Genomic DNA, 13,786 nt, shown 5'->3' on the forward strand with positions numbered 1-13,786 from the left:
TTGCAGTAGAGCAGCTGTAAAGCTGCTTTATATATCAACAACTGTGTGATCCTCAGTTCTTTCCTACCCTTTAGAACTTAGCAGAGAGCCCTATAACCAGGTGAACTGGAGTAAACAGACCACTGAATATCAGGAACACTGAAACTTCAGCTTGTGTTTTCTGACCAAGAGTCTACAGCCAATTTATCTCATCTTGATCACGATCATGATCGTAAGGTTTCGGTGACGGAGCTCTCCTCCACCCAGCTGTGAAGAGGGCAGGGTTCACATTTCAGCACTCAACATACTGCTGATGTGCTGTCAAGGCCTGGGTGAAACTCATTATGAAATGAATAGCTCTCATTGTGCTTCATCAAAAACTGGAATATGAGTTTCTGAAAGGACTATGAACCTCAGTTATACAGGCAGCTGGTTCAAAATGAAGGAAAAATTTCTGAACTAACAAAGGAACTAATTAAAAAACCTCTCAGACTTCTGAGCTCTTCCTTTGCTAAGCTAAAATATTGTTGCAAATGAAAAATTTATACACAGATAAAACACAGGAGCTCAAGAAATTAACTATGGATGAGGTGCTAAACAGGAATGACCGCAGAGTAATTCAATTTGGCAGTCTTGGGCTTCAGGTAAACTGGATTAGCTAAGACTAGAAAATCTGTCAAAGGACTTGAAAGAGATTTAAAGCCAGATGACTGACCAGAATAATGGCACAGAGCATTACAATGTACAGCAATGAAGAATGAACAGACTAATTTATACAATGAAACTACAAAATGTCCTTTCTGTTCAACATGGACCATCAATTTCAATGCCAATAAGGTACGAAGAAAGAATTTCTAAAGAAGGGAAAAGAAAAAGAAGAGGACGTAGAAGTTCCCTGTATTTCTATCTGTTGAGTTGTCTTCTGAGCAAGTCAAGAGACTGGATGCTAGAGGAGCACGTTTGACTCTTTATTAGTATTTTCAACTCTTAACTACCCATATTCTCTTGACTTCTTTTAGTCTTCCACAGTTGATGATCACTGATTGTAACAACCAACTAATTAGAATGGTTTGTTTTGTTTCAAACAGGAAGATGGATTATGTGGTGATCAAAGCTAGAGGCTAGGTAAATCAGCAAAGCAAAATTCCCAACTGTCATTCCCCATACATATTAACATTTTTCTAGATATTATCATAGTAAAGCTGTGACAGAGTTAGAATAATAAAGCTAGCATAAGCAAACCGTATTGGTTCTTCCTAGACTTTATATAGTTTGAGTGTGGACGGTACAAAGACAATTCTCTTTAGTAGCTGCATGTACAGATGATGGATTCAGTCTGGGTCAAAACTGGGATTGCAGTAGAAAGCTGCTCTAATCCCAAACAGAACTGTCAGGACAGTCCTGTTTCTCCAAAGTACAGTGCTGAAAAAAAGACGGGAAAAATCTAAAGATAAGAATATGGTTTAGGCCAGAGGACAAATAAATATACATAAAAATACACAGGAGATAAAATATATCAGTGAAAATAATTGAGATTCAAATGAACTGAATAGCATGCCTTAGTCCTCAGGTGTCTTTTCCTTTTTTTTGAAAAGTAACATAATTTTGAAATTTTACAGGGCTGTAAAAGAGCCTCAAGGTACAAAAATTGTTCTTTATTTTAAAACTGTGTTATGTTGTGTAGGAGCATGTTTATTCAGATGTGGGAGATAATATACGCCCTCATTAAAGGACAAAATAATTTCTTTTCAAAGTGCAGATCTAGACAGGAGAAAAGTACAGCGAGTGTCAGAGAATATTTATTTCAAGACAAGTTTTGCTGCTAGAGTTAAAACGTAATATAAGGGAAATACTGCAGTAGTTAGAGTGATCACATCACTAAGTGTTCACAAGATTTGTGACTTTTTTTTTTCCCTGAATCCTGCAGGTCTAGTAGCAACTCCTTTGAACACTCTGAAGCATTTGCTTTTCCTGGAAAAGTATGAAGAGACATAATGATAGAAATTGCCTATTCTTCAGTATGCAAAAAGAATTCTAAGAAAAAAGGCTAGTTGAGGGCTATTGGGAAAGTCTTCTTTGCAATATCCACTTATTAAAGATACTGTCCCAGAAAACGGAAAAGAAGGGAGACTGGGAATTTTTTTAATAGTTGGTATTTGTCAGAAACCAGTGAAGACCCAGACAAAGGACTTTATCTTTCAGAAATCATAATCAAATATGTTTCACGTCTCTATTGTTGTAGAAATGAAATACAAAAGCAGCAATGCTAGACCACTTCCAAATAAAGAAAAGAGGAAAGAAAATGTCTCCCGACACTTTTCCAGGAACAAAGCCATAGTCTGTGCCTTGAGATAATAATGAAAGAAAATAATGTCTTATTTTCTCTAGGTACAAATGATAATTGAATACTCAAGTCATTTGGGGGTGACTGTATGTTATAGACTCTCTTCACAACCTTAGCATAAAATAAATTTGTCATACCTGAATGGGAGCACCTGGCTAAACCGGTTTCTGAACACAAAAGGTGAGATGCAGGGAGTTGTCATTCAACTCAGCTCCATCTCGCCTCGGCAGACGCTTACTGATCCCTTTCTATGCAGAGATAACTTGGGGGGAGCTGTGGAAATGGCTCAGCCCGGGGTGGTCTCAACACTGCATTACAGTAAGAACTGAAACCCGAACTGAAACCCGAATGGTGCCTTTAACAGACAAAATGCCCCGAGTCACATCCCACCACTATTCTGTGAGTGTGAGACCAGACCTCACAAAATAAACATTGCTATCTAAGGGGACATAAACCACCGGAAATAACCATCCCAGATAGTGTAATCCATTCAAGCACAGTCCTGAAAAAGGATATTTAAGTCCAAAGTTTTGGGGAGAAAATGGGGCAATCTTCCAAAGATACAGCTGGCCTGTAGGAGATTCTGCCCCCTTTGTCCAGGACGCTGTGCAAGATAACTTCCCAGGACTGAGTGGCCTTACCTGAGAGAGAGAGGGTAAGTGATTTAATAATGTACATATGATGTCTAGCACGCTCTAAGATCATGATTTGTGCACTCGTTTAAGGTATTCATATCTAGCGCGCTGGTAGTTTGTGTTGTTACTTTTCGGGATCACTTGTTAGGTGGCAATAGCGTAGTCTGTGAATTGTTTTGTTCTTTTCCCCTTAAATAGCAATAGTGCATTCTTCCATTGTATCCATAAGAACTTGCAACAGCGCCATATCGGACCTGTGAGTGAAGTCCAAATAAATTGTTAATTTGAACCTCTCAGTGAAGTCTTTTTCTCTCTGTCACAATACCATCAAGACAGGAGGTGACAACTACATCAGTCTGATTTTACTGACTTCTGAAAGATGGTACGCTGGGAAGTCTTGGGAGCGGATTTTATTTACCCTGCTATTAACAATAGCAGCACCCTCTCAGTAGAGCTTGGGTCCCAGCTGAATGACGTAACTGAGTGAATTTTTGCATAATTAATGAGATATTCTTTGGGTCAGACATGGGCAGATACCAATTTGACAGCCCAGTGACTAGGGCACTCACCTGCTCTGATGAGACCAAATCCCTTCTCCATTTAATGCCAAGAGAAAGGAATAAAAACTGCAGACTTTGAGGGAAAGCGATAAAGAAACGCCAGTAACCACGTATCAGAAGATCCAGAAGACTATTCTATCTCAGTCACAAGGCTTGAACCTCTCTTTTTTACATTCTACATTCAAGGTCTCTTTACCATCCCCCTCACATTTCTGAAGTGAGAGACTTTCTTGTCAAGAACTACGCTGTACATTCCTAGGAAATGTTTTGTTGAATTGACAGGAAAACCATTTTGTTAGAAAACTCCAGACCATGTCTACTCAATAGCTGAAAGCTTGTTTCATTTTAAGCTCATTTCTGTTTCCACCTTCTCAAAATGTTCCAGTGTGAAAAAATTCTCATTAGGGAGCTGAGTGCAAACTGAGACAGCAGAGACTCTACAGATGATTCTACAAAGTTAAGAGGTAATCCAAGAAAATGAAAAAAAAAACCAAAACAGTTTTAAGTACTGTACCCAACTGCAATATTTGATTTCACAGAGGTGTCAGTTTTACACTGGCTCCAAGACAAGTTTTCTTTCTTTTTTAATACACTAATTAGAGTAGGAAGCAACTCTGTGGAATCTGCTAGAAATTTTGACTTTTTAAATGGCAATCACTGAATATTCCGTATTTACTTGCAATTAATCTTTTAGAATTTAATTGTTAAAGTAGAGAACATAAATCCAATAATTGATAGCAAAATGAAGGTTTGATAATTCTCTCTTAACTAATTTGAAAATTTGTTAATCTTCCTGCCCCCGCTATTCCACAAAGATTTAATAGCACAGATCTGTGGAAATGTTTCCTGGTAATTATGCTTCATTAATGTAACAGAATCTACCATGACATATTTGTTATTTATTTATTTTAGACAGCTCTACACTGTAGCCAGCTAAATGGCTTAGAATGAATATACTGTCCTTCATAAAAGATACGCCACTGAATTTACAATGAGAGAGGTGAATATTGATTCTTCAAATATAAAATGACCCTGCAAGGCCTCCTACTCTACAGGCATTTGAGACAGGCTTTAATGAATCGATATTTTCCCATTGAGGAACCTGAATGTTGGGGTTCAACATTGCCTCATGGACTCCCTGCTCACAGACTCCAGACCACCCAATCCACCAGGCCAAACCCTGAGAGCTGTGGGGTTCTGAACGGAGAACTCTCCTCGGTTTTTAGAAACCATGAAGAGGCTTGTTATGACATAAAATTTGATCTGTTTTGACTACGGGCAGGGAGAATTTAGCACTGACTTTCACAGCAGACACAAGGGAGAAAGAATAAGGGGAAAAGCTCAAACCACAGAAAAAAACTTCCTTCTTTTCCTTTTTAGCTTTTAAATTTTAAACATCTGATCACCTCTTCCAATTCTTAGAGACATCACACATGAGTTTTGCGTTGGTGATACAGACTGTAATTACAACACACATTGACATGGCGTTTCCTTCCTTGACTCCCTTAAAAAATTGGCTGAACAATAAGAAGTGTAAAGTTTTACACAATAATATAAAGATTTTTTCTTCCTTTTTTTTTTTTTTTAAAGATGCAGAAGATGCCCCTGGGAATGAAATTATCATATATTATAAGACTGGTTTAAATCTAGAGATACAAGCAATATACCTTTCACAAGTGTGCTGAGGTATTACTCTTTCGCCTAAAAATTTAATGGCACAGCATTGCATTTCTATAGTTAATTTGTAAGTGGAACAGTGATACCTGAAGAGACATATTTAAAGAAGCAAAATATTTTGGGTTGATTTCTAATCATCATTAGTACTCCCTATGCACAGAGCTCTAAACAGACTGTACTTTGGTGGCTCATGTCCATAAATAATGTTATTTGCGGTTCATTGGTTGAATTAATCTGATATAAAACGACTAAATTGAAAATCTGGAGGTTGAGCTCCTGATGAGTTCTGGCAGAGCACTAAGCAGGCAATCATAAGCTTATTAATGAAAAGAGAATGATAAAAATTGAAATATTAAGGAAGCAGGAACTAATAGATTAAAAGTTAATTTTGATAACACAACTTGCATCAAATAAGAAAATGATTGATGCAAGAAGCTCCTTTTTATTGTTTTCATATGCTATTTCTTTCAAAAGAGTACTATTAGATGGAACTGCATGGCTGTAAAAGGGATAAAACTTCTAAGACTACCTTTTTCAACTTTGTGTATTATCTGTCATTTATGCCTTTGTTGCTAACGTATTTTGGAACTGGCAAACCTATGTGGAAAAGGTCTTCACAGTATAAGTTTTTTGCAACCTTTAACTCAAAAATGAAAGCCAAGATACTTGCTGATGAATTCCTCAGGGTGGTCTTGGATATGGCTTCATCATTTTTTCTAGTGAAGTTTTGTGCCTGGAATGATGAAGGATGCTGAACAAGATATGAAATTCAGCAGAACTCTCCAGAAAACTACTTCCACCTTTAGGAGAGCCAAAGTTTCCCACCCAACAGAGCCACACGCGCAGGGCACAAAGCTGTGAACTATCCAAGGCAAAGGGCTTAGAAGAAGAGTCTGGCCCAACTGATCAGAATTTTAGCCTATTGTTATCAATGCCTTACGCTGCTATTGAAAGGCTTTAGAAGCAATAACTGGAAAATCTCCAAAGTGTAATGGTAAAATATAGAACTGTTTTACAAACAATAAAGATCCGTCTTTGGTAGGTTTAAAGGTTATCTGTGTTGAGGCTGCACCATATTGAAGAGGCACGATTGTAAAAAGCAACAAACTGACCAGCATCAAATGAAATGCAGTATTTTTAAGGCCTAATTTGCAAATTTCATAGAAAATATATTGTTTGTAATATTCACTGCAATTGGAATATATAATGCCATTTATCAAAAGGCAGATTTTCAAATGCTGCCCATTTAATACTTCTTCCAATATAATGGGATGTTGGAAACTGAAGAAAAGCTTTAATAAAATTCCTTTGCTGTAAACATCAGTCCCAATCTTACAAAAGCATGCCTTTTATTAGCACTAAAAAGACTTTTCCACTGAACGCGTTCATGTCCTGGGGCTTCTACAGCAAAAACCAGCAATAAATTTAGAATCTCCAGTAAACAGATTATTGTATAAATACAGAATAATTTTTGGAGCACTGGAGGTCATTTGTAAACACTACAGAATAATTTCTGACTGACTGGATTAGTCAACAATTTAAGATAAGGATAAACAGCAAAAATACGGACATGTATGAAATATTATTACAAATTTGTTTCCAGCAATTCTACGGTTAAGATTTTTAGCATATAGAAAATACAAAGAGCGTGAATTGGGAAATAGATCCTTAATCTACCAAGCTATGGGAAACCCAGAAAGATTGCAGATTCCGAGTCCTGTGAGGATTAACGTAGTTGCAGAGAAAGCCAACAGCTCAGGGCAATAACACACGCATGTGACCTACAAGGTCAATGGTCAAATGTGGTACTGCTGACAGGTATATGGAGAGCCTGCAGAACTGTCCTCTTGTGTCCCACATCTTAATGTGGGACATCTTAAAACCTACCTGTTTGCATTTTAGTAATAATCATAATGATGGTGTATTAAAGTTGTTTGAAAAAGCATTACAAACACAAGAATTACCAAGCTACTCCACATGCAAAGCCTAACGTCTTCTTACAAGACAACGATACAAAGGCAGCGAGTCCCATCCAACTTTATTCATTTGTTCATTATTCATTTGTTGGCAAAACTCTTGACATTTGCCAAGCAGATGACATTTATACCAATTACTGTTTTCATTTCTTGCTCACTTCAGAGTGAGCAAGAGGAGCTTTCCAAACAACAAAAAAGCCAATGTTCCGTATGTTGCAAACAGCTCACAATCCAAGTCAGGAACAGATAAATGCCATGGAGGAGGTGACTGAACTTTTAACTCAGCCTTCTTCCAGGTATCTCAAGGGAAACAGGAGCTTTTGGATGCTAATTTAGCTTTGCATGCTAGCTCTTTACAAGTTGATAAGAGCTATATCAAGAGGTTTATATATGACCAATTCTGCAGTCAACAAAAGAACCTGCTGAGATAGTAAAACTATTAAAGAAGAAACATTGTGTTCACCTTATTTTATCTTTCATATATTTAAGTTCTCCTTGTGTTCCCTATGAATCTGCTGCACAAATGTATCATAGACTTACAAAATCATTTAGCATGGAAAAGACATTTAAGATCATTGAGTCCAACAGTAACATTCACACATTGACTTTCAGACATGCATGTTCCCCCATTATACATTTAAGTTTCATATTAGTCAGATCTGAGAGCTCTAAACACTGAATTTTATATACAGTTTTTATGTAATACTCAGCTAGTCATGGCTTGTATTTATTTCAAACTCCCTCTTCCCCCTCCTTTTGTTACCATGCTAATAAAAAATGTTTTGTTCAGAGAAAAGTAATTTTGGCTATTGTATGTTTCTAGTGAGGACGAAAACAAATGAAGAATGCTACGTACAAATCCTTGAAACAGCAGATTGCACGTCTATCTACCCAATTCTGGAGCCAGTTCCAGAGATACAGAGAAGATCAAAGCCAGAACTGTTCTCCAGAAAGCTCAGTTGAAAGCCCACCTGGAATATGGACTTCCGAATTGCAGATATTCTACTGGGGCTCACAGAAGGACAGCCACAGGTTTAAAGCAGGCATGGATGAACAGGCTCTTGAAAGAGGGGATTAATTTAAGAAATGAAGATTAAAATCTTAATAAGCAATGACTCAGACGGAACATAATACCTAAAGGTGTGTAAAGAGTTTAAATAGCAAGAAGACAAAGTGATAATTTTGGGTTTCATTTCTTTACTGATCTCAGCGGACAAGCCCAATGAGCTCTGCTACAAAGGAAACCTGAGACAGTCAAGAGGAATGTCTTTTTAAGGCAGCTTTTTTATAAGAAAAGAGTAAGAGCATTTGCTAAGTCTAGCAAAACCACAGAAGGTCATTATTTCCAAATAAATACTGAGGAACCATTTAGGAAAACTCCAGAAGTTTCAGCTGGATTTTTATAAGTTTAGGCTAGATATTAGCAGGTTTCTAACCAGAAAGGCTGAGATGCTAAGGATTCTTCCAAACAGAGTGGAGGGGGCAATAAACCTTATTATATTTAAGACAAAACTTGGTAGTCTGATGAAAAAGTGTATATGATACTGTTGCGGAGGGATTGGACTTCATGATCCAAGAAGTCACTTCTGGTACATCTTTATATACTGCTAAAAGTGTACAACTAGGAATACTAAGAGCAGGAATATTACAAAGCAGTATTCAACCCATCCAATAATATTATCTTTAAATGCACAACTATTTATAAATGTTAATTAAAGTTCAGAAGATAATAGGTTATTTTCTTGTTCTATTCAGTATAATAACTTCCTGATGATAGTAAAGGTATCCAGAGGTACTGAGGTGTTTTCCAGTGAGTGCTCTGACACTGGTTCAAAAGGAGTTACGCAGCGGGAGAATGTCTCAATAACCATTGTGTTCCCTTTTGTGCTTGCAGCATCCTCACAGTAAAGTACAGCACAGTAAGACAGGAGATGCAGAGTAAAAGACAATGACCTCAGCAGTAAGACGTTGACCCCAGCAGCCAAGTGCTTGGTGACTGTGAATAAAATACAGTAAATCCGCTGTTGATACCAAGAACACGTTCGTCTATTGCTGTTGCCAAAGCAGACAGAGCTGAGGACTTCACACTTTAAAATCCATTATAATAAGAGCTGTGCACTACCATATATTTCAAAAATTACTCATGTCCAATAGGAGACAGTCACCTTGCACTACTCTAATGAGCTCTAAAGCTGATGAAGCACGACTGGCAACGAGTGCTGGGGAGAGAAGTGCAGAGTGGCTAATTGGCCTCGGGTTGCAGAAAGTTTCACATCTAGCCTATTGGTGACAATCTCGTGCAACTTCCATGGGAGATATCTGCGCTCTGGCTGCCCATACTTTAGCACGTCTACATTTTTCTGTGGAAGTTTGAAAATGCATGGAAATATCAAAATGCATTGGGTAAAACTCGGGCACTTTTTGCTTTGAGTCAGGAACCATATTTGAATTCAGCTTTAAAGATGATGGCTGGACTTAAGGAAAGCGGATCTTTCCTTCTACATGTTGGCTAAAGTTCAGGGGTCTTTTACCTCTGAGTTTTGAAATACACCAACATCAACAGCGAATCTAAAGCTCAGAAAAGCCAGAAAACAGCCCAAAAGGTACACGAAGTCTTGTCTATTGAGGGGAGATACCATAGCCAGCTTCCTCCAGAAAATAATAAACTGGAGAGTTTTCGTACAGAAACTGCTGAACAGCAAGTAGGTCACTCTCATGATTCAGAAGAGAACTAGCTCATATCATCTTGACTGATGAAGGCTAGTCCCTCCACAGACTCTCCCTACGGTCTCTTTAGTTAAAAGCAATTTACCTTAGGCAGTGCTGAAACTGAGAAATGGACCACTTGGAGAGTGAGACTTACAGTTTACAGACGATCCTGTTCAGTAGAGTAATACCTGATTTTAAAACCAGTGAGTGCTGTTCCAATATTTAAGCATCCTTGGACTGAATCCCGGGTTGTTAAAGATGGAGACTGTCTCGGAGGAAAAGCTATTGACCTTTGGGAGTTCAAGCTTAGATCGTAATTTTCATAATCAACATTTAAAAAATAACTGTAATGGGGAATAAAGGATAGTGCCAGCCTCTTATGCTGTTCTCTCTTTATAGTCAGTGGTCCCCTTGAGCACCTGTGGATTGATGGCAAATCACACCATGTGCTCTCTGTCTTATTAAAAGGCAACCTAGCTCACATAAGAAAAACAAACATTCCTGATTTCCACGTGTCTATTACTTGTCTGCTGCAAAATCCAAAGCTTTTGCACCGTGGCAGAGGCATGCCTTTGCTGCCAGGCAGTCCAGAGATAAATACTTTTAAAAGCTTTCAAGTTTTCTCTAAAGACTTGTGCACATCACTTGCACACCACTTGCACATCACATTATGTGATGTACTTGGCTGTGACCTCAAAGGCCCCTCTCTCTTTGATTTTCCCAGATTCTCGTTTATTTTTCTGGACAAACAGCATGAGCTACAGTTAAACTGTGCAATGTACCATGAGTGATTAGATATTAGGAAGAATAATAGTCTTTGCAGAGTAATGAACTATAGTTTACAAATTACAAAAAAAAATGCCATTTAGTCCATCCTGTTCATATCTAGAACTTTAATTCACAGAGGATTAAAATAATTCTCCCAGATTCTGCCAGAGGTACCCTTGGGAATAATAAGCCTAAATTTTGGCAATTTCCCCAGTACAATATATTTGTTTGCAAAAAACCGTAATGCAATCAGTTGGTTTTTTGTGAGTGTGTGTTTTAATCAAATATTTCAATGCTCTGTCTTCTGAAGCAAAAATCTATGCCAGTAGATTAGAGAAATCAATGCTCAGCATTAGAGGTGGATAAAATGTTTTGCATGAAAACACTCTTTTTTTTTTAGGGAAAATCAGATTTAGTGACGCCAAGACAGTTTGCAGAGAGACATAAATATTGCTGTACTGTTACTTGAAAAAAAAAAAAATCCAACAGATTTGAAATGGTGTTATTTTTCTCTGGAACAATGGTCAAAAGATTTGATTTTTGCTCCGAACTGGGCAGTCTTCTTCCCTTAACTCTGAAAATGTTAATCAACAAAAGAATTCATTTGGCGCCCATAAACAAATGTGCAGTAAAACTTAACTCATAACTGTGAATTCATCCCAGAACTTACAAAAAACTCTGGGGATGTGAAAAATAATTTTGATATTTATGTTTTCTGCGTCCAGTGCATACATTAACAATTTAATCTTCATAACGATTTTATTAGAGAGCTGCATTATCCTAAATTATTAAGTGGAGTCCCACATCACGCCATTAAAGTCATGGAACCCTCTTACCCCAGGAAGGCCACAGTGTCCCAGAACAAATTTTTTGGCATGCTGCCTACCCACGATGGATGAAGGAACTGTGCTCTACTGCAGCACCATTTCAAATAACCTCATTTTTCCTCAGCTAAGATTAAATAATAATTGAAAGAATCGCATTTTTACAGCGGATTTTCCAAATTTTCTGCATTATTTTGCCTGCCTTGCATCTGCCAGCTTACAAAAAGGCACCAAGATTTCAATGAAATGGGGGAGAATTCACCCTGTTAGGGAGGCACATCCCTTCCCTCTTCATTTTAGCACAAACTGAAAGAAAAGTAGGGATTTGCAGAGAAGTTAGAAATAGTGACACTTTGTTTTGGAAACATTCTGAAGAAATAAAAGCTTACTAGAAAAACTAGATGGATAGTCTCCATGGAGAAAGACAAAAAATGAATAAATCACAGTGTGGTCTTGCCCTATTACTGTCTGGGTTCTACCATCTTGCTGCTTGTGGCAGCCCTTTTGAGAAAATACATACATATATAACACATATAATTAACACTGATAAATATACCAACAGGAAGCTGAACAATGTTATTTTGTAAAGTTCCCTTTGGGATCAGCTTTCTTCCCCGAATTGTACTTAACACACAAATGAACAACTATTTATTTCTGAATCAGCATGAAAATGAACAAGAGAATAGAAAAAAAAGCTATGAACGCAGCAAGGCTAATTGGGGAACAAACTGGTGTTATTAGTAGATCCAAAGACAATTAATCATCTCCCAGGTTTGCTTCTGTTACAACACCTCATATAGATTGCTCACGTATTCAGGCTTCGATAAACATTACCACATAAACCACGTAGAATTAAAGATCACGAGTTTAGGAACAAGCCCTCCCTCCCATCGGTCAGGCCACCGAAAACGTGGGAGTCAGGTTTTCAGCCCAGGAAGATCTTACCCCCGAAGGAGGGCTTGGTGTCGTGCCAGCCCTCATTAGCACCCAGCAGCCAAGCAAGAGAAAACACAGACGAGCAGGCTTCAGAGAGGACAGCAAAACAACAGGGTTAGGGTTTGTAGGCTCTATATTTAGGGCATTTTAAAAGGTAACTGTTGATCTAATACACAGACGTTGAGGTATAGTGCTGTTTAAAATCCTTGCTTATGTGCACAACTTTTCAGTAAATCCCTAAAAGTGCATTTGCTGTGGTCAAAGACTTTTCTGTAATGCTCCCGAGCAGTTATTGAAAGCAGGTGGGTCACCCACATTCCTGCAATTATTAATTTCCTTCATTCATGAATTCTCTGTTGGATACAAGCTGAAGCACATAAATAGCACACAGAACAGCAGTGGTATGAAAATGCTCAATTTCACATACAGGGATGTTTTACTGGACTTGTTTTCAACAGGGTCTTTCCTAACCAGGAATGGTGTATAGACCGCAGGATTTGTAAAGGAAGAGAGGGAGCTCTGTCTGCCTATTGTGGCTAAGTGTAATTGCCAACATTGCCACGTTGGTCACACCAAGCCTTTGATGCGTAATTTAGAAGAACAGATGTTTTATCCGGGAACTTGTCCAGATCTTAAAAAAAAATCTGTGAGGAATTCAGCAGCAGCCTCTCTTATCAGCAGCAGTAGCCTCAAAAGTACTGAAGAAATACTGAGTAAATAGTTGGATTTCCAAGTCACAGCAGAGAAGCAGAGACATCACTTGGTTACCTTTGTGAGTGACATACACTGCAGTGATGAACTAATTGGTGATTGCCAGTTAAATGGACTGAACAGAGCTGTAAACCCTGGACATGTTAATATGCCCATAATTTTTTCATCAGTCCTGTTTTTTCCTTGTTCTTTTCAAAAAAGCCCAAGAGTGACATCCTACCTTCCCATCAGCTGCACTAGCAACACCGGCAGAGACAAATGGCGCAAAGTTTTAACAGGACCGCAAATGTATGAGAAATCCTTGAGAGATATTAACTACTGCATTTCATGCAAAACTGAACTCATAAAGACTCTTCCTCATAGATCATGGCCAAATTGAAAGGGTTTTTAATCCACACAAAAGATTTCATAAGGCTCTATCATTAGTCCAAGGACTATTAAGCATGTAAGAAGGTACCTTCAAATTTATCTTTTACATACTCTTCAATCACTGCTCGGTCTTGCCTTTTCTCTTAATGCCCTGTCCAATTTGTACTGTAAACGCCTTAGAGGATGTGCTGACAAAACGCTGTTATCTGTCTGAAACACCTCTCGGACACCTTCTCCCTCATCTCCCTCTCCTCACCTCTGGGACACCTTCTCCCTCATCTTCAAGACCCCGGGCTGG

At 38.2% G+C, this 13,786-nt stretch overlaps 1 protein-coding gene across 1 annotated transcript in view; it reads right to left on the reverse strand.

The window, feature by feature from the left end:
• Positions 1-13,786, reverse strand: part of SPOCK1 (SPARC (osteonectin), cwcv and kazal like domains proteoglycan 1) — a 306,342-nt gene that overhangs the window by 108,125 nt on the left and 184,431 nt on the right. The window lies entirely within an intron of this gene.

This window comes from Rissa tridactyla, chromosome 11 (assembly GCF_028500815.1).
Source record: "Rissa tridactyla isolate bRisTri1 chromosome 11, bRisTri1.patW.cur.20221130, whole genome shotgun sequence".
Classification (NCBI taxonomy): Eukaryota; Metazoa; Chordata; class Aves; order Charadriiformes; family Laridae; genus Rissa; species Rissa tridactyla.